Source organism: Linepithema humile, chromosome 5 (assembly GCF_040581485.1).
Source record: "Linepithema humile isolate Giens D197 chromosome 5, Lhum_UNIL_v1.0, whole genome shotgun sequence".
Classification (NCBI taxonomy): Eukaryota; Metazoa; Arthropoda; class Insecta; order Hymenoptera; family Formicidae; genus Linepithema; species Linepithema humile.
This window is the reverse complement of record NC_090132.1, coordinates 26,099,055-26,125,917: the sequence shown is the minus strand read 5'-3', so window position 1 is coordinate 26,125,917 and position 26,863 is coordinate 26,099,055. Positions and strand designations below refer to the sequence as shown.

Below are 26,863 nucleotides of genomic sequence, written 5' to 3'. Positions count from 1 at the left end.
TGACGTCCTATCTGCGGCATTATGGTAATTGGCGATTCAAATTCCGCACGAAATTCTACGAAGACTTCGTTATCACGATAAAACCGCGAGAGCACGGGAGCGAAACTCATGGATTATTCCAAATAATTCGACCGTAGAAAAATTCAATGTTCCGTGACAGCGAAATTTCTCTCCTCTCCTCTCTCTCTCTCTCTCGCATACTCTTTGTCTCTCTCTTTCTCTCTCTCCCTCTCTCAGCAAAAATCTGCGAAACTTCGACGAGCAATTATTTATCAAAGCGATGAATTATTTTTCATCGCGTTTCCGAGCTCTGTCAATCGCCCCATCATGGGGATCTGATCGCGGCCAATATTTTATTTATATTTCATCCGTAACCCAATTGTCTTTCAACGTCAATCGCGATTCGGTCAATTGTTCTCGACGAATCGCTGGTGCAAATGCGAGCCTGGCTGGAGCGCGCGCGCGTCGCGTGTCTGCAACAATGACGCGTAATAACCGCGGCGTTTTTTTAATTAGCATCGCGGCAATGCGGTTTATCTCGCGGCGCGCGTGCGCTTAGCCAAAACACACGAGAACGCTCGACTGAAATTATGTCGACCTCGTTTTCACGCGGACACCGGCGCGCCGGTAAAATTGAGATCGCGTCCTCTTCCTCTTATGCGTTTTTCCCTATTTTTAGATAAATCTCATTTGCATAATAGCGCCGTACGAAGGACCGCGCGACGCGTCCTTTCCTACGGCGTGTGAATGGCTGAAGAACGACCGGACGAATTACTCTCGTTTACGATGGACGTGAAAAAGTCGTCGCAGAAATCGGTGCCACGTATTTCATAAAAAGTTTGAATAATATACGGGTGACATTTGCATTGCGCCGACTTGAAATTTATATTTGAAAATTACCAAAAGAGAGCTAACAATTGTGATCATCTTTGTAATGCACTTATTATCTGTCGATAATTTCAACGACTTTAAAAACGATCTCTTTTTTTTAATACTGACACATCTAAATCTATTTAAAATTTCTTTTCCTTTGTTTTCTCTTTAAATCTTGATTTTCACATAAATGGAAAACTAACTTGAAAGTTCAGCGATATGGAAGAGAGTACGATTAAAATATTAAAATTAATTACTAGATTACGTTACTTTAATGTAATTATCAGAAATTTTATTAAATATTAACTAAAATTCGTATATTACATTACCGCATTATATTTCATATTATTATTAAATTGTGTTAAAATTTATCTGAAAGATCAGAGCGAGAATTAAGCACAAGAAAAAATATTTCTAATAAAATTAACTTATTACAGCGCGAACAATTACGACACAAACAGGCAGCTTGAGTTTTACATTTGCTGGAACATGACATTATCGCGAATATCGGATCGCGGTACAAAGATACGAATGCGAAATACAACGCCGTTGCAACCCAAGCGTCCAAGTTGCAGTGTGCGCGTGTACAGCAGAGATAGCTCGTTCGCGCGCGAACGACGCGCAAAACCGTCTCAATCGCCTTATCTGCCCGAGATGATTCGATTCGAGTCGGCTGTCAGCCCTGACAATCGTACCCATTCGAGCGGTCGATTACGCGCGCCGTAATAGACTGCCATTCGCCTACGAGAATCCGTTGTGTAGCGGACAGGTTCGACGAGACTACGCGGGTGTAGGTGAGAAGGTTCTACACCGTGGTCCTCGGGTACGTCTCGCTTCGATTGGGGATTCCGGATTTGCGCGGTCGAAACACGTGTACGAATGTGTATATCCGCTTGTCGCTCGCCCGCGAACACGAGACTTTACCGCCCCGCAATCCTTAGTTAAGAATGGGAACTTGTCGTGAAACAGATACGCAAATGCTCTATTCTTCACATTATCTTTTCTTAATTGTTTACCTTTCTAATTACTCATTAACCACTTCATAAAATTATTATAATTGTTTATTTTTTTCAAGTTATTGCGATTTATTTCTTTTCTGAAAAATATTTTATACATGTACAATATTTTATAAATTAATATATCACAGCATCACATTAATTATTTACTTTAATTATTTATATTCGAACAAATGAGGAATATTTCCTACGCTGTCCATTACTATTACGTCAATTTGTATATGTTAATCCCGAGTTAATCTCCCATTTGCGTTATTAGGTGGAAAATGTCTGGGAGGGCTGGTCAAAGTAACGACGTAGACATAAACATTGATGAACGATTTTAGCGACGATGGCTATTAGCGATAGTATTGCAAAGTCTTTAATCTAAATTTATTCACTAAATATTTCCCTTGTGCGATATATTAAAGATCGAGCGATAGTAACGAACGACTTAAGCCAGGATGATTTATTATCCAGATCGCGATACGACGTATTTTCGCTCCGTTTCTTGGCCACGTCGCCGCGCCCGCACGTAAAATGTAAATCCCAAAGGAACTAATCAAATCGTTACGCTTTACGACTCTGCGAATCACCGATCGTAAAGAAACGCCGCCGCCATTCTCGCTTTGACCCTTTAACTGTGAGTACTTCTTCAATGTTTAAGAGCGAATCATCGAGATTCGATCATGCGGCCCATTCGTTAAATCAATAGAACGCGCAAATTTTCGTAAATTTTTGCCTGTAAAATGTGACGGGCGAATCGAAAGGTACAGGCAAACTTCCTGCGCTGCCTCGTCTATTTTAAAGGCTAAAGTAAAAGCAAACAATACTGCCGTTCTATATAAATCTCACTCGTTTTGATGTTCCTCAGCACTTCAGAGATCGTTCATAAAGTGATTTAGATGCATTTTTTTTTTTATTTTTACATTCGAGACGATTGGTTTGCGAAATGAGATTTACCAGACTATTCATTTACGAAGCGATTTACTCAATTACCGCTATTTCGTACAAAATAATAGCTCTTCCTCCATTGTGCCAATGTTCGCCGAGGATACCATCGCAGCGTGCAAAAATCAGATTACCACACGTTGTTTATTCTTGTAGTAACCCGATAGAGGAACCCAGCTGCCGTTACGCTGCGCGTACGCTCGACAAAACACCGTAAAACACAAATTTAGCTACTGCAAAATTTTAGAGAAAAAAAAGAACCGCGAGTCTTTTGCAGCGAGCCTTTTGCTCTTAAACACACTAAAACAGAAAAATTAAAAAATCGTTTTTGTATTTATTTTATTAAATTCTGTCGCATTATTTTATTTTTTTATTTTATCTATTTTATTAACACTTTTATCGTCATGAATAATAGCGAAACTCGAGAGAGCTGGTCGTTCAGAGCTTGATTTATATTACTCGGCTCCCGCTTATTACGCAAGTTACGTGAACAAAATTTCGAAAAATCGTTTCTTCATCCAGAATTTTTCTCGAAACGACGAGTTTTGATCGACGAAATTTTCTTCTCGTTGAAAGTTCGAGTTTCAGTAAGAATTGCTTGAACACCGCATCTCCAAAATCCGATGCTGTTTCCTTCCACAGCACTCTGTATGCGCGAAAAATGGCTATCAAGGGTGCTATAAACGCGCTTAAAGGTCGCGCTTGGCGAACTCTTTCACATAAGAAGTTACAGTGCTCGCAGCTTTGCTCTTCTTTTTTCGAGTTGCGTTCGTAATGGAAGCGAACACAGAGCACTTGTAATTACTCGCAAGAATGTACACAATACGAGCTCGCATGCAATATAAGTGGTATTACCGTGCTGTTTGGTCAGGCGTTATACGCGAAAGAGGATACAAAGCGACGCGGCAATCCGGGCGTTCGTTCTCCATCGGCGGCGCCGGTTTAAAAACTTTATCGGCCTGTCGGTTTCACCTACGATCTGCATTAATTTGCACCGATTTGCATTACGGCTTTGCTCGCAGCTTTCGACAAACCGAAATTTGCATTAACCCGGTACCAAAGCGACAAATAGCGCCGCCCCGCGCGTTTCCGTAATTGACCAGATTGCCGTTTAGAAATAACGTTGCGCGACTCGCGCGGCTCGCTGCTTTGCGAATCGATTTGATGAATTTGCTCTCATCTTCTCTTTCTCTTTCTCTCCCTCTCTCTCTTTTACGCGAGCTTATACTGCAGGATTGCCATTAAACCGACTTTGCCCCCCTTGGATTTGAAAAACAGAGCTTGACTGAAATGATGACGACGACGACGACGACGACTGCGGCGTCGCCCCGAGCGGAACATAACGAGCGTAAACCCGTCGCCCGGAGAAATCTGCTGCGATTTACGTTATGTCGCTTCGAAACGCACCGCTCGCTTCGGGCAATACGTGATGTCGAGATTAATTCTCAATCTTTTTCTCGCAGCTTGCGCCGTATACGGAAATAATCAGTGTCGAGTACTTCACGTGCGACGTTTCGTAAATGGAAATTACGCGCGACGTGAAATGCATTAAGAATGTAGAAAGAACACATCGCAGTTACTCGCTTTATATACTTATATTTAATTTGATTTATATTTTTTATTTGCCCTTTATTTTTATTGCTTAATATATTACTTTGAAGTTTAATAATGTTAATGAATAGCTGCAGGATGAAATTTAGATAAAAAGAACAGGACCGGAAAATGATTATTTAAATCGCCGGTATGTTGTGTGTGGACGAACTGTATTTATTTGACGCGTTGAATGAACACTCTCGTGTTTGTGCTGAGTTAACTAAACATTATTTTAGACTCGCGCTGCGTAACTGTGCGATTCGCGCGTTCTTTTTTTTCCTCTCCGCGAACAGATAAATTCGACCTTTCCATTAGGAAAAAAACGCGAATAAACCGCGCGCTGGTGCGATTATTCGCGGGTCGGCGTGCTGAAAAAAAGGGTGCTGAAACAATACGAGATAAACGTCATCGGTTTTGTACGCCTCGCGTCTCTCGATCCGTATTAATTTACATTACAAATGTGCCGCCGGATTCCGGCGAATCAAAATTTGCATTACTCGCGTCGTGTGCGCCGAGTTAATGGATATAGAGGAGTGGGCATTCGATTCTGCAAGTTGCACGACTACTATTCAGCAGCGAAGTCTGTTCCTTGATTGGGCAGCGCTCGAAATGGGACAAATCGATCCAAGTTTCACTTCTAAATACCGATACACATTGCGATATCGGCGATATCAACTCATTGATAATCAAAATTATCAATAATCGGATTACGTAACCGATCAGTGGCACACGAAAAAATAATTTTCTTTAATAATTATTCTTCTGTATTTTAATATTTTCTTAATATTATTTATATTATTATTTTTCTTTTATCACATTCTCTCTTGACATACATGTCAATTGCTTCTGTAAACGCTAATAACACCGATTAAATTAAGGAGAAGTAGCGGGTATATGTGTGTTAAATGGAACAGATTTAATCATGCAAATTCGAAGGCTTTTTTGAATGAAGCTACACTGAACACGTTAATGCAACTTCATTAGTGCCTTGTGTTACACAGCCGACGTAGGCCAACTAGCGCCTGATGGCGCTACGCGTAAGATCGACGAACGTTAAACCGCCCCCGTGTTACCCAGTACACTAACTAGTTACTTCCAGGTCGGAGTTAACTATCAGACTAGCGTAAGATCAGGAACTTGTGAGTAGCAACGCCGGTAACGCTGCTTCCGCTCGTCAGATTATTCGATTGTGCGCATATCGAGAGCGACGAGCCGTTCCACCATTAAGGTGAATTCACGCGCGAGAATTCGCCAGTTTTAACGTACCTAGATTTATCATAAGTTATAACGTAATACCGCGACAACAGTGTCCGTAATACGTCAAATTAAACCGTAAATGGATCCGCGAAATTTATGCTCCCCTAAAACAAACGGAAAATTTAATCTAATGCATTTACGCTCTGAACGCTTATGAATCCGTACTTCCAAATTGTTGTACGAACTGCACTTCATAAATGAGATTGTGCGCTAGTTTCCAAAGTTTCGTAATATATACGTCAGTGAAAACAAATTCTGATGTAACTGGTTAGCGTAATCTTGAAAAAAAAAGAAGGAAATGTAATTTATTAACATTCTATGCGCGCCGTGTTTAAAAAGGGCTCATTTTAAGCATCAAGCGACATTTTAAGGTTTTTCAAATTAATACCATTTAATAGCATTTGATATAGAAATTAAAATATTTTTTGGTCAGTGACTTATAGTTACGTTTATTAACAGATTTTTTAAGAATAATAATTCGAAACGATTAATGCAAACAACTGTTTCGCTTGTAAAGTGCAATTGCAGTTCGTACACATTAATTTTTAAACGTAGATCTTACCGATCGGTGAAAATAACTATCGTAAAAAATTATTACTTACACGCGTTAGATAAACGTGTTAGAAAATGAAGTAACTAATTGCTGAATCTTGTATTAGTTGCCATAATTTTAACATATGATAATTTTAATATGTGCATTTTAATTTACATTGAAAATATTTCAATAGATATCTCGTGTAGAGAAAACCAATACGTATGTTGGATCTGGAAGGCCACAGCCCGAGGCATTTCGGAAGCAGGCGATCGATCTCACGTCACTGTTACCAGAATCGCTCGTTTCCTTGTACATCCTGTTCCCGAAAGACACATCTCGCGAATACCTCGTTCTTATGCGCGCTGCACGGTACGAGATACATTCTTTCCGATCTGAGATGTTGATCCCGAGAAAATCGAAGACAATCGAAACGAATCGTTGTATTGTGTTGCCGTAGTCGTGCATACATAAGATCATATTCGACAATGCGGCAGAATTATTTATAAGCGGATATTCGAGAAATATATTTATAATTCTGTTCGAAAATATAACTTGAACGCAATGATTTCTATTATGTGGAGATTTCTATTAAATGAAAGTAATTTCTCTTTGTGCATTTTTGAAAGTCTATAATCGCAGCAGCAGTGCCAAAATTGGAAGTTTCGTCGAAAAATAAACAAAATTTCAGCAAAGATATGCAAAATCGTATTTAAAAGATTTCAAAATTAGCTTTTTAACGGTGATGATTGACGATGCGCGTGATCATCCGAATGAGATGAATTCGATCGATCCGGCAACGTGCGCGCCGATCTCGTTTGCCGGACCGACCGAAAAGCGCATTAGACGGCACTTTCCAGGAGTGCTCGCTAACGACCGCACATATTTGTCGGATTCGCAGTTTGATGAATGGAAACTGCGCTCTATCTAAACCGGAGTTAAACGCGCACGCTGAATGCTCCCCGAGCAACCGAGCCGCGCACGTTGCGTTTATTATCGCGATTGAGAGTAAAGTTCGCGAAGACGAACCCCGAGTGAATTGCATTTCAAACTAATCGTGGACGTGCATAGAGATAACTCGATTATTTTTGTCCGGCTGCTTTCTGTCTGGAAAAAAAAATCGACTGCGAAAAGAATCAGCAATACCGAGTTGATTGTCGCATTAACAATTAACAGCAACGTAATTTGACACCGGTCCTATTTTATATCCGCCGCCCGTTTATGATAATAGACGCGAATTAATAGATGTAACAGATGAAGCTAATAATAGAATACGATGCAGTATTAATTTCGTGATAATGAATTGCGGATGCAATATCACGCACGGGCAAATTTAATTGGATTATGTATTTAGTAAAAGTAAGCACGCGTGATGGAAGTTAAGCGCTGCGTTACACTCGCGGCAAGAACTGGCTATTATGGACACGTAACTTAAGTAGCAACGTCCCGTGTGTGCGGCATATGGAATGAATAGTTAGGTCTCTTTCCAGTTATACACTTCATCCCATAAATTGCAACGCATCCTGCCTCGCGTTTTCTCATATTTTAAGATCGGTTATTAACAGTTAGCGATGTAATATTTTAATAACAGTCAATCAGCGAGAAAAAGCGCGATACTGCAACACGAAAAATCAAATTTTTCCAATATCTTTTTTTGATACAGCTAAATATAAAAATAGAGAAACGGAAAAGAAAATATCAGTACTGAAGCTTCCGAGTAAATTCATGTGTCTCTTCTGCAGCTTAGCAGAAACTGACAGAGAATTGACAGGCAGCGTTAAAAGAGATACACTCGAGAACAAATTCTATCCGAATTTACACCGATCAATGTTGGTTTCTTGCCAACGCCATCCGGTTCTGATCATGAGTACAAGAAACTTACAAAATAATAAAGATATATTGATTTTTACTGTGCTACATCTTGCAGAATTTTTTTTCACACGACGAAAACGAATACACGAATTAAATTATACGATCGTATTACGTTTTCGATTCAATCTTTCGGCTTGTGTATATTGGATTTTCTGAAAAAGCATTTCATCATCAAAGGTAATTATCATGACGGATGACGCGTCGAGTGCCAAATATAAACTGGGAATAATTCATGTTTTGTAATTTGCAGTATATACGATTGCTCGAAATACTCTCACTGCATAAAGCAACTCTCGTCGCGAAAGTGTGAATACGCCGCGAATTTTGTTCCGCACAAAAATCGCAAACGAGTTGTGTTCTTTGATAAAAACCTTCTTTAACACCTCCAGAGCGTTTCGCTGTTTTATGAAGCATGGAAGGTCGGGTTCCTGCCATTATGGTAACAGTGTTTTATTCTGCACGTCCACACTAACTGGACGGCTCTTACATAAAACGAAATAAATTTAAGAATAGCTTTTGAAAATAGACGGCTATTTTCAATGTGCTGGCCGGTTTTCTGCAAGAGATTTTCAACAATGGAAAGCGTCTTTTTAACGGCGAAAAGAGGCCTGCCTCGGGCACATATTTAGGTAAAACTCTTCTCGTTATGTTCAGTAAATGGACAAGTCTTGAAAATATTTAGCCTCAACATGCGAGCGCACTTCAGCGTAATGAAAATCGTGCAATTTAATTTCCTGCAGTGCTATTATGGACTGAACGTAAACAAAGACGCTCCTGTTTACGCGCGTTAAGAAAGCTTTGAGATCCTGATATTGCGATCTTCATGTGACATCCTATTGCACGCGCACTTGTACAGTTTTCTCGCGTAAAACTAGTTACAAAACACCACCGATGCGCACGTCGGCCGAAAGTTTTCGAAAGAGATCCCTCGTCAGACAACAAGCCTCTAACGCGATACCGAAATCGAAACCTCTCTTATTCCTCGACAAATCTCCTTGAATTCCTTCAATCTTTCGCGACAGGGTGCACGTTTTCCCCCGTGGCAAAGAGGATCCGGATAACCGTGTACGTAACCCGAGTCAGTCACCCCGCCTGAGGCCCCGAGAGCCGGGCTCTCGCGAGCTCTCTCGAGGAAAGCTCAGGGCGATTACATCGAATTCTTTTCCCCGGAGCAGACCGCCCGCTCGCCCTATCGGTCGCCCTATCTCGTCGCATACACCTACCCTACCCTCTGTCGTTGTCCGGCACCCGATCTCTCCCCCGCGCCCGAACCCCACCTCCTGACTCCTCGACACACGCAGTCCCGTTCGAGTGTTTACTCGCGTGCTCGAGTTCTGTCAGTATCACACGCTGTCCGCCAAACAAATCGATCCCTCCTCACCCAATTCGCGTGCACGGGACTTCCTCGGAGCGTGTGCGCCGCACGGCACGGCGTCGCGGTGATTGACCGATTTTTCCCGTCAGCTCGCAAAAATTGTGACGCGCGGGTGGACGCGCGAAGGTTGGCTACAGTCGCGGAGTGCAGCATGCGAACGAACTGAGAGAGAACTGACAGCTCGCAGTTGCAATCTCGATCGCACGGCGACATGTATGACTTTGCGAAAGGCTCGATTTCAGTACGCGATATGTACAGAGAATCGACTTTTGGGTTTGCCTTTGTGAATATCATCAGCCTAAAAATTTATTTATGCATCTAGAGAGTTTCGAATTATCTTCTCCAACTCTTTTTCCAATAATCACAGTCGACAATCGGACGGTGGATCGGCTTTACATCTCTCGCAGTCTCTGGTGAAACGTATAAACGAAAAACGAACGCGTATAAACGGCCTCGTCGGATCTTCAACCCTTCCACGGTAATTACATCAAAGCGCGCATCTGGTTTCTAGGGGCTCTACACCCCTAGCTACGAGCACGCTCCGTCACCGCGCCTCAAAATCCCGAATCCCTCGTCGAGCTCGAGCGTGCATTTACGATCCGCGGCTTGTAATCCAACAGTGCCAGCTCGGACGCGGGGGTAAACGCGGAAAGGGCAAACAAAGGCGAGCACGTCGGCGAGCACGCTCGCGCGCGCGGCCAGCTGCGCGCTCGGAGGGCTGAGAAAGGGGGGTTCCGCTGTCGGGGCGCGCTGCGCCTTTGACCGCCGTTGATGCTGGCGTGCGTTACTTACATGTCCAAGGATCGGCCACGTTGAACGCCTCACTTAGGTGTACCAAGAGGGGGTGGTCGCGCGAGCAACGACGAGCCGGTGGCGGTCGTCGACGCGGAGCGCGGAGCATGTGACGATGTCGCGATGAGACGTACGCACGCACGCACGCACGAATGCACCCGTGCATTCAACGCAATTTCGTCGCCGCCGTGACACGCAGTTCCTCGCTCGCGAATCACTGCGCACACAATTCCTCCTTGTCACCGTCGTCGTCGCGCCTCGGGCTGTGCTGACTAGACACCGTCGTCGTCGTCGTCGTCGTCGTCGTCGTCGTTGTTGCCGTTGTCGTCATCCACGTCGGCTGCGTGGACATGGTCGTCTATCTTGCTATCCGACACTGTGGTCCAACCAGTGCGCGGCTGTCACAACACGATAGATTCTCCGCCGCCGGTAGACGCGCGTGCAATGCGTCCCGAGGATTGTATACGACGCGCGTATATTCGACGAGCGTGTACTCTCCACCGATTCGAGGCAGCCCTCTTCTCGACCGTTGTCACCCGGACAAACCGGGAATCCCCTTTTTTCTCGGCCGGCCGGTCGGCTACCGAACCGGAAAAGGACGACAGATGAGGAAGGGCGAGGGCGGGTTGGCGAAGAGGCTCACGGAGGCCCGTTTACGTGTCGCGAAAGGTCGCGGGAGCGACTTTTGGAGAGGGGAGAGGGGGAAAGGGAGTACGCTCGCGAACGACGAGAGCTGTATATTTGTCGCCGTATCGAGTCGTGCGCGACGAGCGACGACACGGGTCTCGCGGAGCGTTGGCGAGCACTCTGCACGAGCTCTCTCGGCCGGGGATACACGAACGTACGGACGAACGAACGAACGGCGGTAGTAGAGAGCGGACCGAACGGGGCGGCCGAAACGCGTCGGAGAAGGAGTAGGAACGGGTAGAGGAGTCGGATGCGGCGGTAGGAGGAAGAGGAGGAGGCAGCGGCGGCGAACGAGGGGATGACGCGGGGTGGAGAACGATGTAGCCGCTCGGGGGCGGAGAGGGGAGGGGGGGGTGATAGTGCGACGAGGGTTGATGGCGAACGACGGGGTGGCTCGCCAAGCCCGGTGGTCTCGCGCTCGCTCGCACGCTTACTCGCACGCTCGCTCGCTCGCTCGCCTCGGCTGCTAGTCGGCTCGCCGCCGCGCGCTTTCGCTCACCTCTGCCGCTTTCGCCGCTGCTGCTTGCGCAGCACCCTTCCACCACCATCACCATCACCACCACCACCACCACCACCACCGCCTCTGCCGCCTCCGCCGCCGCCGCGACCCGGCCAAACCCAGACCCGGCGCGGCGTAGGTACCGCGGGCTCGCGAGACTCCCGAGCTCCAGGCTGCCCCAGCTGCTCGTACCCCACCATCCGCGCCTAGCATCATCCCCTTCCGGTTCCCAGTGCCGTACGCGGACGCGACGGCGCCTCCGCCGGCCGCGATTCTCGGGCGAACATCGCGAACATCGACGAATTGATCCGGTAATGAGCGCGCGCGGTCCGCCGGCGATGGGTGGGACGATGCTCACGCCGCGAGCGAGCGAGCGAGCGAGCGGGCGGACAGACGGACGGACGGACGGGCGGGCGAGCGAGCGCGACACGCGACGAGGTATTCGGAGAGACGCGAAAGCGCCACGCGCTTAATTGGCCACCGCAATCGCGACGAACAGTCACAGGATGCAGTGATGTTCCCCCCGCGGGCCTGTTTTAGATGGAGCTTTCGATGGCTTGCGCGCTGCTTCGGCCGAGAATATTGACGAATCAAGGGGCGCCGGCCGAGATCGAGACGCGTAGCGCTTGGCTCTAGGATCTTAGCACTTCTTCGGATCTTAGGACCTCTTAGGACCTCTTCGGATGGCCTCTTAATCTCGATTCACGATGATAAATGATGGCATTCCTGCGCGAAATGGGGAGTAGGTTAAGCGCATCGCCGAAAATTCGAACGTACCGACAAATTAAGGGCCGAAGATTGAAGCACGCGCGCGTTAAGCGTTGCCCGTAATCTTATCCCCGTCTCTCGTCGCTAATCCCGAATAGATCCTAAGCAACCAAAGATATGTTACAATTTCATTTCAAGGAGAGACGCGAACGGGCTGATTTCGAAGAAGCGTGCCGCGGAGAATGTCTCGTATTAAACCGGTTAGTATCGAGAGGTAACTGGATAAGAGCGGATAAGGTAGGATAGAAATCCCATCGGAATATATTCGAATCCATGCGGATTTCTTCCGATACCATAAGTTCCTATATGGAATTTTTCGGCGTTCGGCGGGCGGGCGAGGGGGGGGGAGAGGGAGGGAGGGTGGGCTAAAGCCCAAGGCTGAGAGAGCCCAGGCGAGGCCGACGACGCCGATGAACTCCGCGGAGACCCGCGGCGGCAGAGATATTTTTATGAAAAATTCAGCTCGCACGTTTGTGGTGAGGAATTTTTTAACGAGCGACGCGGTAAAAAGTTTGCCTCGAATTGGAAATTCCGACTGCATTAGCGGAACTTTCGTGTTCGGGATGCGCGCGGAAGCGCGAGCGCGGTTATTATACGCTAAGAGAGTGTAGCGCGCGCACGCGAACAGTCAAGGACCGTTTTTAAAAAAAAAAGAGCGAAGCGAGGAGAAGAAGGAGAGGAGAGAGTACGTCGGAGACATTACTTGACCCAGTTTCTTACCCCTAGCAGTCGGACCGCGCTTGTTACGCGCTTGCCACGTAAATGGCCCCTCTCTTAAAACGGTCTGGCAATCAAATACATACGATATAGATGAACCATTTTCACAGTGTTTTTGAACAGAGATTTTGAACGAGAAACGGGGCGGCAATCATGTTCGCGTGGCATTGCGCAAAAATAGTTGTAACGCGAACGCACGGACGTCAAACATGCGTAGGAGAGTTTGCGTTACGTGTTTTCGCACACCTACGGGATTTTCCTTTCCACAGTGGCCATTAGCCTTTTAATTTATTCAAGAGAGGGAGCCGATAATAATTACCTTTGCGAAACGACAAAATATACCGTAAAAGATCGCTTAACTATCCGAGCGGGAGTTATTGACTCGAGCCGGGAATTTGCCACTTGAATTAATCAGATAACAAGTCACAAAGGTGGACTTATATCTCGGATATTGAATAATTAGTGCACGACGTTCCTTATATCGCGTACACAACAAACTCGCGAAATTAACAAAGAACGGGTGTTAAGGACGAACGGTAATTTTACAGCGGAAAAAGGAGAGTTAGGATCCTGGTATTGTTTCATTCTGCAACGCCTTGATGCCGCTTGATTTCCTCTGCGGTAGCGCCGAAAGAGTTAAAAACGCTTTGATGCCACGCTTTGAACGGGACGTAGATACGATCTGTATAGAGGAAGAGAGAGGCAGAGAGAGAGAGAGAGACGGAGTGGAACGGTTTAATTGGCCGATGACGGACTATCGAGCTACGACGACTGTTTTCCCTCCGAAGTACCGCGATCCGATCGCTTTGGCGTAATCGAGCGCGCTAAATATTCCGTTTGAATAAATAATCGCGCTTCGCGGATCGATTTGCGCCGACAACGCGGCGCCCGCCGAAAGACGGAGCGTCCCTCTCTGAAAGCCAAAAAAGAGAGGATTGCATCGATAAATCGAATTTATTTTGTGCGTGACAAACGTTGACGAGGGCGACACGCGATACTCATAGCGTAAATCATTGCCGTGCTGCTCGCGATTAAAAATGCTTAATTATTTTGTTAGTATCCATAAACAATATATATATAGAAAACTTTTTATTACAACATAACGTTCTTTCTTTGGGCGAATGTTGACTTAACTTGCAGATGTTATATTGCGAATAACATATTATTGAGCTAAATTTGTGCCAAACAAATTAATTAAATCTTTTTATCAACTATACAGTCGAAGCTGTACAAATGAATCACGCATGCACAAAAATTACTATTTAGTTTCTATTCGCCGCTGTCGATGCTAATACGCAAGCGACTTAGAAGTATTTTATTAAGTCCTCCAATCCCCATGACACGTACGCGTTTGTCGTTCCGCTCGGCCGTCGCAATAAACGTGAAATCGTTCTCCGATGCGCGCCGTCATCGTTGGCGAAGAGAGGAGAGCATAATGACACTAAATTTCCCGTGACAAACGACGCGGCCACTCCGGGATACCATTTTTAAAGCTCACGCTCCGCTAAAAACGCTCGCGGGATACGCTCGAAGGCGCATCATACTTACACACGTACGTCTGCGTATTATGCCGTATATGTGTATACAGAACGTTGCGCATCGGTGTGCCAACGTTCGCTCTCGTCTATGCTACGCAGGTACGCGTCTAAACGTCTCTATATATCTATGTGATGTCGCACTTATGCGCGCGAGTCTTTGTGTGCGACGGACGCATACATACGCGAGGAAAGCGGCGAGCAGCGCGTTGCGAGCCAAAATCTCTCGCGTATTAAATTCGAGTCTCGTGGGCCTGACAGTCGCCAGTCATTTAAAGAGTGGTCCGAGGCACTTGAGTGCCGCCTTACGGCACTAACGTCGGCAACGCCGATCTCGTCCACCCGCCTGCTGCCCCCTGATCCTTCACAGGAGAGGAGAAAGGGAGATCCTCCACCCTTCGGTCTCGCTCTTTCCCTTTCTCTCTCTCTCTCTTTTTCTCTCTCTCTCTCTCTCTCTCTCGTTCTCTCTCTTCTACGCCCCGCTCCAGCGGCGGGTCAAGCTCCGCGCGATCAGCATCGAGCCGCACCACACACCGTGTAGTACCTGCTGCAGCGCGCCTTGCACACACGCGAGATGAGTCCACTCGAACGAATACCTTACGACGCAACGAGGAGCCCGCTCGCTCGTCTTTTCTCTCGAGGACGAGAGAAATGCGCGAGAGGACTCGAGTCGCCGTTTACAGCACGCCAGACTGCACGAACCGTGTATGTCCGCGCGCATACTGGGTGGTCGTGTAATATGCGTGGAAAGCACTTCTGAAATGGATTCGGGTAAAGAAGGAGGACAAACCGGCGCTTCGCATCCATATCCTGCGTTTAGCGCCGAACGCAGATATTCGATTCTCAGCGCGAGATAACATTTTACGTTGAATTTTCGCGCGAATAAAATCAAACGGTTATTCGATGCTGATACTCGCTTAACTACTGCCGAAAAAAGAAAAAAAAAATGTTTTTCATCGCGTATGTGAACGAATCCTTTTTTCTATTTCGACAATCTGCCGCCGTCTTATAAGCGTTTTGAAATTTCGTATTGTGCGCCACCCTGTATGGCTTAGAGGGGCGATCGAGGGCAAAGGAATACAGGGATGGGGAGGCAAAGAGGCGCTTTTTTTCGTTCAATCGATCTTTCAGGTTTGATTTTCGGGACAAACATTCGACTACGAAACTACCGTCGCTTGTGTGCGACTTTAATCCTAGAAGCCTAAAAAAATTAGGCGCTTCAGTTTTCCACAGTACTGCTTTTGGCATCCTGGCTTAGACCGTCAGTTGTAACACTGTATAACCAATAATGACCAATAATAATATTTGATCTCGTAAATATTTTAAATCGCAAAAGCAATAAATTTGCGATACATGTTGAATAAATGAGGAGGTCGAACTAGAAATACTACTTATACATATATAGCAAGAATAAAGTAATCACAATATCAATCTTTAAGAATTTCAATGTCTAGACGCTATGCTTGCCTAAATACTTAAATTTTTTACTTTTCTCAATTTTAATTTCTTTAATAACTCGCTGCACGATGGAAAATAAAATACTGAATTAAATGAAAAAGTGGAACACCGAACTTGCCATTAATGATGCATTTATAATATATCAGACATGCAGTTATTTACAGTAATTGCAATTATTCGTGTAGCAACAATACTGATAATAGCATCATTACTAACAGAAACGCGAATGTAAAGTCGAAATAGCAATAGCTCTGCAGAGAGATAAATATGCAGACACAGCGGAAAAATAAATGTAATATCGGAATCTCGTACGTCAGCCGGAAGCAAATTCCAAAGTGCGCAGAGCCGCAGCAACAAAAGCCTTCTTGATATGCTACAGTGAAATACAAGCGATTGTATAGGTTTCGTGGATCGGACCTTAAGTCCTTGTTAGTGGCGGTTCTAAATTGAAATTCCTCGGACAGATAAGGGAAACCCCCCCGTCGAGATAGTGAATGTTTCACCACGGTGGTATCCTGCGGGAACGACGCACTGAGTCGCGGGAAGTAAGAAACAAATACGAGAGGCAAACACACTCCAGTGTTTTTATTAGGAATGCCATTAACAACGCGTCGTTGATTAGGACAAGAAATTCCGTGAATTTAAGGGAGTAGAATTAACCGCAAAGAATTATTGACCATCTAAAAATTGTTCAGCGAATAACCGATAAAAATTTTGTTAAATTTATTATTTTATTAAAGATAATTGAACGGTGAAAAAAAGTCTTGGAAATAGCGGAAATAATGAAGTAACATAAAGCGTCATTCGCAACACTGTTGAGAACATGAAACTGTTTTTTCCATAATTTTGTGAATGGTTGTAAATTTTAGAGAACATTCACAAAATATTTCTCTCTGTAGTTTAAACCACGTATTATTAAAAAAAGGAAAGGTGCTTTTTATTAACATTTATTTTTTTGTAAAAATGTAAACTTTTTTTTGGTTTTTTGGCAATTTTATTTATATCAAATTTAGGTCATAAACAAAAAATTAAGTTAATTAGTCTTTTTTATATAACGTCTACTTCAAATCCACATAAATTCGGTTTAGAGACTTTTAGTAAAACTGCTTTTATATGCTCTTTTTTACACATTAACATTTTAATATAATTTTTATTTCTCACAATGAATTTATAAAAATTAAGACTTATTAACTTGTATTCGAAATATGTTGCGGCTTAAAAATCTATTATTCTATTATATACAATACGCGAACATATACAATAGTCTCTAATTACCTTTTATTTTATACTTCAGCCCGTATAATTGTAATACAAGTTCATTGCCTCTATTTTCAATAATTATACCACATACATATCGATTTTACCTCGAGCGTTACGAAAGTCCAAAAGATGTGCTAAAACCGTCTGATGAGGGTCTCTGAGAGACGGTAATGCTTTTAGACACTTAAAAGACGTCTTGTAGACATTCGTGTCTGGTACTGCATTTATCATAAATAGCAATGACCTTTTGAAGTAAGAATCTTGAAAAAGTTTATACAGAAATATGCAGAAATTACTATTTTGCAACGCGAAATAGTAAAACCGTCTTTATAAAATTTTCTGAAGGCGAAGAATAGATCTAGTGTATTATTTTAATTCTAAATAGTGGTTGTATTTTCGTTTAAATAAATATAATTCGCCTCGGATAAAAATTTGTTTCGAGCATCTCGGATGTAGCTTCTACTGTGTGATCAAATAGAATATAAAGTAGAATATAAAGTAAACACTCCTAACATCACCGATCACGCCCACTAATCGAAGTAAACAACACGTTTGCGGAACAAAAACGCTCCGAAAACTTTTACATTAGGAAGTGAACGGAAAGGAACGTCCGCATTTGATCGATGCGCCCGTTTGATTTTCGCGAGGGGTTGTCGTCTTTGAGAGGATATTCCTGTGTGACACCCTTGATAGGCGAGTTTGCCTGAGCGTACCATATACGACAAGAAAAGTGCTCGGTTCTCCTGACGCTCACGCGAGGATTGCAAAGATCAGGAATAGAAGAGGGAAAACATCGGGCGGGGAGCGAAAGGGAGAAAGAGAGAGAAGCGAGATAGCTTGGGACAGTAAGAAATGGGGGCAGGTTTTTTTCTCCATTCGATCGATCCATCGAGTCTGATTTCTGCGAGAAGCATCCGTCTTCCGTGCGGTCGCTCGATGAGTCCATTCCGACATTCCAGACGTCGCGACGTCGTTTGTCTGTCGCGTTAGTGCCTTCGCGAGAGCACGAGAGCGTAATGTTCCTGAAAAACGTGTTTATCGGCGAAGAAAGCGTATATAGTCTGATATCTAGTTCTCACTAAGCTTCAATTACGGCGATTACATAATCTTAAAAAATTCTCTTCAAATTTTTGTCAAGTCAGTTTTACGATCTATTTATATTTCTGCAAATTTCTCCAAAGTCTACTGATGTCACGTCGAGAACAATTTTCGCTTTGAACTATTTCGAATCGTATTATAATAGATATTAATAATTCTTTAATTACGAATATTTGTTTGGGACGCGGCAATCAAGTGTCCCGAAAAATCTGTCTTGCGTCGATTAATTTAATTATTTGTTGCGATGTGACTATGAAAAGCGCCGGATAAATAGCGGATAAAGCATCTGGAAAATCAGTTGCTGATGGCTCGCGTTAAGGAAGATTAGTCGACCGCGAAGTGCCAATAAGCAGATCAGCGATGCGAGGAATCCGGAAGGAAGCGCGGGATGGGAGGAAGATGTAAAGACAGAGCGCGGCCAGCTCTTTCGCCATTCGATCGATCTTTCGAGTCTGATTTTCGCGAGAGACATCCGTCTCCGCTACGAACTCTCGAACTCGCCGGACAAGTACGTGATGGGCGCAGGTGGAAGATAAATGGGGAGTTACACTGGGACAGCGTAAAAATGGATTCCCCGCTCTCGCTGCACGTTGTTACAGTTGTATCCCGAGCATCTGTTGCGACGATTTTGCAGCAGCATCGTTAGCACGTTATCAGTATCATCATGTCACGATGTATTATTAAAAAGGAAAAATACCCGACATTATTGTACGAAAATGTGGGTCGTAATTTGGAAATAGCGGACGTATTTACAACAATGAAAAAATTCAGCTAATGACTTGTGCGCGCTGATGTTTTCACGCGCTTTCTGAATTTTGCTGATTCGCAAATGCGATATTTCATGTATCTCATTACATCTTTATTGCTTAATTATTTTAAGAGACACATCGATTCGAAACGCCTATAATCGCGTTATAAACGCGATATAATCACGGTTTGTATATGCTGTTTGTGTGAATTATCGGAATGTTCTTTTTAATCATTCAATATAGCGTGACATAACGTTACGCGAGCGATATTAAATACTTAATGGTCCCAGCTGTAATTGAATATCACACTCGTCGCCAATAATTCACGTAATTACGCAACTTCGAACGTTTGCGGATTCCACCCGTGTACTTATCGCGACGATGAAAACTATCGCGCGACAATGTCCGCGCGAGCAGCGGCCGGGACGCTGGCCAGAAACGGACAACGCGCGGGCAATAGTCGCTCTGGCGTTCGTTCATTGTTAATCTGCCTCAGCGCAGGAACAATTAGCTCCCCTTCAATTTTTTACATTGCGGCCACGCGAGACAAAGAAAATATTTCGCGTTTGCGCATACGAGTTTTCTCGTATTTAAAATTCCGACAAAAACACACATATTGTGTCGTAACGAATACTCTGGCGAAAAAAAAAGAAAAAAATGGAGAGGAGAGAGAGAGAGAGAGAGAGAGAGAGAGAGAGAGAGAGAGAGAGAGAGAGAAAGAACGGCAACAAAGTGAGATCTCCAATTTTTCAATGGTTGTATCGCGCACGACTCCGTTGACGCATTCGCGAACGAAATTTCGCAGTAGGATGATCATCGGGCGAATATCGGATCAACGATTTTCGGGAAACCGTCTTATGCGAGCGACGAAACCATCAAAAAGCGTGACCGAGAGCTCACCGTGGAAAATCAATACTTGCTTATGCTGAAAGATGAACTATAACATTATATGGGGTTTCTGGCAACAGTGACGCAAAGTTACCCACCAGTTCGGAACATTTTTAACTATTTCTTCGAATTTTGTTTGTTTGATCAACTAGTTTCCCCGGGCGGCGGGCTTTGATGCCAAACCGCGGCATTCGGCCGAAGTACGCGCAAACCGTTCGCGCATCGATCGCTCACATCAAAAGTACAGTGCACGAGAAACGTTTCTAAGCCGTTCACGATTCGTGAGCGAACTTCCTCGCGGTTTAACGTCCTTAGAAGGGGGAACATTGACGAATACTGTTCCGAACATACATTCCGAATAGACGACGACATCTGGCTCGCGCGATACGCGCGAATACGTTTAACGGAACGTTCGCGAGTTTCCGCCAGTTTTCGATCATCGTGAAGATAAGCGTCGCGAAATTTCTTTTTTCGTTGAATTCCGCAAAGACATCTATATCACGTTCAGAAACTGTTTATGTATGTAAATGTGTAATGGCAAGACAGATTTTTTTTTTTACAGAAGATCAGTCGGAAGTGGAGTGTCCTGGAATTTTCAACCTTTATTTTAATTTTAAATTTCTGTAATGTAAAACTAGAGTCAACTTTTCTCGTAGAAAAAAATTCAACAAAATGCACCGTTCGTTGTTCCTTTCTTTTTTATTCACATTAAATGCATCGATTACATCGGACTTGAAATTAAAATTTTCAAAAAGCAGTCTCCACTAGAATTTTAATCAACAATGAGGTTTTGTTACTTAATAGCATCCCAGAAGCTTGGTTCGCAAAAGCTTTTACGGCTAATTACAATAAGGAATAATTGATCCCAATTGCTCCAATAAACCGTTAGAATTAAAATTGGCGTCCTTAAGCGACAAAACAACTTTTGGGTTTTATGTAAAAATTATATCCACGGTGCCACTTACTTTAAAAACATTTTGAAATTCATCAGCCTCCCCGGAATAAGTCGCGAAATGTGAGTTTTATAGGCGAAATGCATAAAACTCATTATGGTTCATTGCGATTCTAAAAAATTAAGCTACTAAAATGTTATTAGCTTTTTACTTGTTACTATAAATTGATGGGAAAATCTAAAAAATTTATATGAAGATAGGTATAAAATTATAATTCGTAATTAACTGATTAAACACATCATAATTTCCGAAGTATAATTAATTTTACTTGAATTTTGTACATACGTATATATTTTTTCTTATTGTTTCAACCGACTTTAAAGAGGGTGTTCTCCAAAAGATTTCTACAACGTACTCGTCAGAGTTTCGACAGCAATGTGAAATTAAGTTTCAATGGAAACTTTGAATGTCGTTTTTTACCGCGTAAAATGGACAGGAAAAGAAGAATAGACATAAACAGAAATATACGGCGAGCGTAATGAGGGGCTACCTGTAACCTGTCGGTTTTAACGCGGACGTCTTAAAGATTTCAGACCCCCGTAAATCCGTCGTCGCTGGCGTTAATGCACCGTTCGCGTGACTGTTCCACGTAGTAAAGTCAGATTTCAAATTAAAATACTTAGTAAGTACGTACAAATAATCCCCGTTATTGAAACAGTCGTTAATTGTACGGCTGATTGTTAATTTGAAAATTGATAATTATTTCAGACATAAAGTGTAGAAATAATGTAGGATAAAATAATAGCGAACGCGGAGAATTATTTCAACTATTTTGCTCAATGCTTTCTGCGAGAATAACGGCATGTCTTTGGGACTCTTCAATTTCCTTTGGCCAATATTCATCTCGCGAAAGGATCAGTCTTTGATTAGCCTCTTGAAAATAATTTTCTTTATTCTTTATTTGCCGTCGAAATTAGCTTTCTCCGTCCGAATAAATCTCTGAAAAATAATTTTTGGAATAAAAACGAGGCCGCATATTTCACACTAATGGAATATTTCACACGCACGTTTTACGCATGCAGGATATTTATATCCCAGGTTTATCAAGCATAAAATAGAAAGTATTCATGCGTGGAACAATTACAACGCTCATTCATTCTGATTCGTATTGGTACAATGGCCGGAGCACAACAACAAAATATCCCCGAAATAGTTTGAGAATTGAAAATTCTTTTTCATTTGAAAAATTCTTTTGGATCTCTCTGCGTTCTATGGCCAAGCGGCTAAACCGATTATAAGAATATATGCTAAAAAATATTACGCGTACGGTCGAAAAATGGCAAATTACTTTAGAGCCTCAGAGTAAGATAAGGTCAATGGAAACTGAAAAATTTCCATAAAATTATTCCACTTATCAAAGTTTAAATAGCCTCTGCTTATATGAATTATATACATTAAATATGTAGATAAAAATGTTAAAACGTTTTGGAGATATTTTTTTTATATTTATTTCAACGTTATAATGTTATCGGAAATACGTCATATAATAGGCGCAAAATATACAATACGATACAGATCAATGTAAACAGTGGCGATTTCCTTAACTTCCTTATCGAGATGATATGTGTTCATCCGATGCATTAAGCCGAGCGAATCTGCCAGACAGAAACAGAACTTTTTCCGTTCTTATTGTGTAGTGCGAAGGCCACCGAAGCTGTCTCTGGCGCGAAAATGGAAGTAAAAAGAATATCCTTAATTCTTTTCCAATCAATCGATTTCTCAAGTTCGATTACTATCGACTCGGTTGCATTGGGCGTGATACAAATTACACATAGTGCGCGCATTTTCTACGGAGCTAAATTAACATCCGACGGGGATTTACTGAGCGAGGTAACAGAACTGAGATTTTTATGTCGAAATCAATCGAAATATCGAACTGATTCCCTCATTAAAAACGGTTGCAATTACTTCACAACATATTAAATGTATTTCACAACGTATTAAATGTGATATGTCGTCTACACTAGGAATTTATTCTGCTTCGCCTAAAAATAAAATAAATGAATAAATTATGAAACGGAAATATCACATCAGAAAAGTTGTACATTATTAAGAAAAACAGATAACAAGATTTAAGTTTGATATTTTATGTCTAGAAACAGATATTATGAAATACAGGACTCTCTTGTCTTCAGTTACAATAATAACTATTTAATTGTAATAATTAGAACTTCAGGTATTATTTAATGTTGTGCTTCACAGATAAATTTTAGTTTAATGATAAAAAAATTGAATTATTGTTAAGAAAGAAAGATTGATGTCCAATTAATTTAGATAATTATAATGGAGACATCTTGTAGGAAAGCATAATCCGAGGATTTGATATGTTGAGAATAAAATAAAAAATGGAAGACATATAGCATGAACTCCTTAATTCATAACGTAAAGCTGTTCCAAGATTAGGTATGAGACTGATGGAAATTGCGGACGAATGAGTGCACCGAGGACTAGCGCTTCGTAAAAAGAGGGATTTGCCCACAGTTACGTATATAACGAACACAGTCATCCGATTCATCCTTTTCGCTTGGAGCGTCGGCATTTCAATCTCTCAACCACCAAAAAGTCTTCGCAGTCGATTGAATCTCACAGTCCACCTGTCATTCACTATACCGGTAGCATATCAGCAGTCAGAGAATTGGTAGCAGAATCGCGCGTTTAAGGAATAATAGGAATTACATGGCATTATATAAACGGAAAATAAATGCTCATTATAAATTCGCAATTATACGGAATTTAGCTACGTCCGCTTCATCTTTTTTTACGTGTACGCGTTTCATCTCGTATTTTTTTGCTAATCGACGAGTACATTTGGTCTAACGAAATTGGAAGTGAATCAGTCAAGGGTGCGACGTGACTTTACGAGTTCTCTCTTAAACCATCGTTATCTCGGTCACCCTACGCTCGCTCTGCATGAAGAGCGCGCGCACTTGCAGACTCCAGATGCACTAAGACCTTTTTCCCCGGCGAGACCTGGCTTTTGTCGTCCGCCAATTAACCGTCTCGAAAGAGGGTCTTCTTACGTACCTCGCGTGCGCTTATTACGCTCTTCTCTGTATCTTCTAATCTCGAGCGTCGTAAAATCGCCCGCCCAGATGTAAATCGCGGACGTATCTAGCGCCTCCTCCCTCGTTCGCACGAGACGAAACTCCCTCGATTTCTCGCATCGATTCCTCGTATCGAACTCTGTAAGCCGAACCGATTAATGCAAGGAGCATATACGGTTTATGCGAGGATTAATGGATTCTAAGTGGACGTTTCCGCTGTTGTTCGTTGTAACTCATAAATTGCGCGCTTTTGCAAACAAATTTCGCGAATATTAAGATAATTTCGCTGCATCGAAAATCCAAGTCGGCTTTATCACCGTCGTTGGATATCATTTTACGTTGGATATTAAAAAATTACGACAATTAGTGCTCGACGTTGCCGTTCCAAATTGAGAGTATCGATAGAGAAAAAAAGAGAGAGAGAGAGAGAGAGCCGTGAGTCACGGTGCGCCGTATAACATCTTATGAAAGTTAGGTGCTCCCGCGATACTTGCGAGCCCGGCTGCTACTTTCGGATCGACCGGCCAGCGGGATCCGGGCCGCGCGCATACGAACGATATTATCGCGGCGAAATATTGTTGCCGTAGTTAACAAGATCGATGCGAATGCGAATCTGCGAGAGGAGTACGTACGAATACGCGCGCGCGCGCGCGCGCGTGTGGGAGAGAGAGTGGCCCCGTTGATCTTCGCTTCGCCCGCACCCGTTCTCCCTCATCCTCTCTTCGCACCGGCGTGCCGGGATTTCAATCGCCAACTGTCGAAAAGTGAGATATAGCTAATCGGCCGTAAGCTTCCATCCCTGTGCCCGCTCGCGCTGGGCGCCCAGCGGATGCAGGCGCACTCCCGTGATATCCAACCCGCGTCCTTTGTGCCAGCTCGCACGGGCCTCGGACCATCGGCCCGCGATCTCTTGTCCGGTCGTCCGATACGTCTCTTGTTCGCTCGCTGTTAAATGATGCAATGACAGTCGCGTGCGATCGGCGTACGCGGCGGTACGCACGTGAATCCCGCGTTTGCGATCCGCGAATCAGATTTCGCCTTTATGTCCGATAGCGTGTAAAAGAAGCGTCAGTTTAACGGGAGATCAATATTTTAATTGATTAGAAAGAGATCACGTCTGTGTGTTCAATTTAATCAATAAGAATCGACCGGTCGAAATATTAATATTTGATAAAAGTCCACGTACTTATTTTTTCTCATAACAAGAGAAACGTGCCCTGGTGCGGAGAATAAACTTTGCAAAGAAAATAGTGTGGACACCGGTTTTATAGTTTTTAAATGGAATTCCAAGTGTCTCCACGCTTCCTAAACCGAAATAATTAGACTATAAATTATACAGTTTAATACAATCAATTTCTCTTATTTTTATATTTCATTGTATTTTATTTCGAAAAACTTTTTAAATTGCACTATCTCGATGGAAAAAAAAACTAAAAGAAGAATAAATAACAGTAATCGATTGGAATATATTATTTTATAAATAATGCATTATTTGAGAATAAAATACTATTTATTATTGCGAATAAACTTCTCCGACATGTAACATTAAACCGACCACAATCTCCGCAGCTTTAAACAGCCGCATTCAATGTTACAATCACGAAAGGAGAATACGAGCCGATGAATTTCCCGTAAACGTACTTATTTTATCAAGATTTTCAAAATTTCACCTATAACGCACATCGCACACACACGAGATAAGCATGTCGCATAAACGCCGCTGGGAAATTCAAGCTCGCGAGAGAGAGAAAGAGAGAGAGAGAGAGAGAGAGAGAGAGGGGAGAGGGGAAAGAGAGAGAGAGAGAGAGAGTTGAACGCTTTCGATAAGCTTTCCGGTTAGTTCTCAAGTTTTCGATTAGTTTTTCGGTTACGCGACTCGCGATTTCCCGCGGATATAAGCGTTCGTTGTATCCGCGGGATATAGATTATCGGATATTTACCGCGGGGGAGTCACCCCGTAGAAGGCGGAAAACGCGAGACGATAAGGGTCGGAGGGGCGAGAGGAGAAATTCCAGGCATCGTCGAGGATGCGATTGAGATTAAACGGAAATGCGAGTCTACCTGCCTGCCGCGACGCGGCCCCGCTTTTATTCGCGCTCCGCATCGCCGCGACTTTGTATGGTTTCGTCTCAGGAGTTACATCCGTGTGAAATTGAATTTCAATCTCCCGACCAGGCGTGAGGGAACGACTGCGTATCGCTTTCGTCCCGCGGCGTGTCATCTTATTGTTCGTGATGGCATTCATCGCCTAGCGCTCCGAGAAGACCGTCCACGCACATCACAAATGGAATACCGCCGATTACTTCACGTTCGTTAAATCTGCACACTGCGGGCCACTCGGCCGACCGTGTATCTCCTTAGTCGTGCAGCTCTTCGACTGGAATCTTCTTCGGCGGAAACTCGACGAATGATGGTCGCTTATCGCATTTTTTTAATTTATAGTCGCTTTCATGTAAACACGTGGAAGTGAAATCGCAAATTGAATCTAAAATGTAAAATTGACTATGTAAAAACATGCGATTTCAATCTATTATTGCTCCCTACACATATTAATAATTTTTTAATAAAATATTGTCTATGCTCACAAATGTTTCGAAAAAGATACATTTCTAAAATTAATAACCCGAGAAAAAATGGTGTAATATGATCAGATGTAAATAAATATAATTAGTTGAGAAAAGGTCTGACAACATATGTAATTTTATATGAGCATATAAAATTACATATGTTATCAAATCTTTTCATAACTAATTATATTTATTTACATCTGACCAATTATTTAACATTTTTTTTTCGGGAATTCACGTAAGTTTATATTAACTCGCATAAGATTTAATCGAAACCGTCATGCTTTTATTTATCATAAAAGAAAATTTGAAGTTACAATTCTTTACAACTTGGCTAAATCAAAATAATAATTCCAGTCTTCTGAGACTTTAAAACCTTACGGCATGGTCGATAAATTTG

At 43.1% G+C, this 26,863-nt stretch overlaps 2 protein-coding genes across 2 annotated transcripts in view; one reads left to right on the top strand and one right to left on the bottom strand.

Moving 5' to 3' along the window:
- LOC105671024 (uncharacterized) overlaps window positions 1-11,222 on the bottom strand; it is a 53,027-nt gene extending 41,805 nt beyond the window's left edge. The window contains exon 1 of the mRNA XM_012364856.2: window positions 10,241-11,222. The gene's annotated coding sequence lies outside the window, so the exon portion shown is untranslated. The remainder of the gene's footprint in view (window positions 1-10,240) is intronic.
- Snp (Snipper) overlaps window positions 1-26,863 on the top strand; it is an 82,751-nt gene that overhangs the window by 49,865 nt on the left and 6,023 nt on the right. The gene's annotated exons all lie outside the window — the stretch shown is intronic.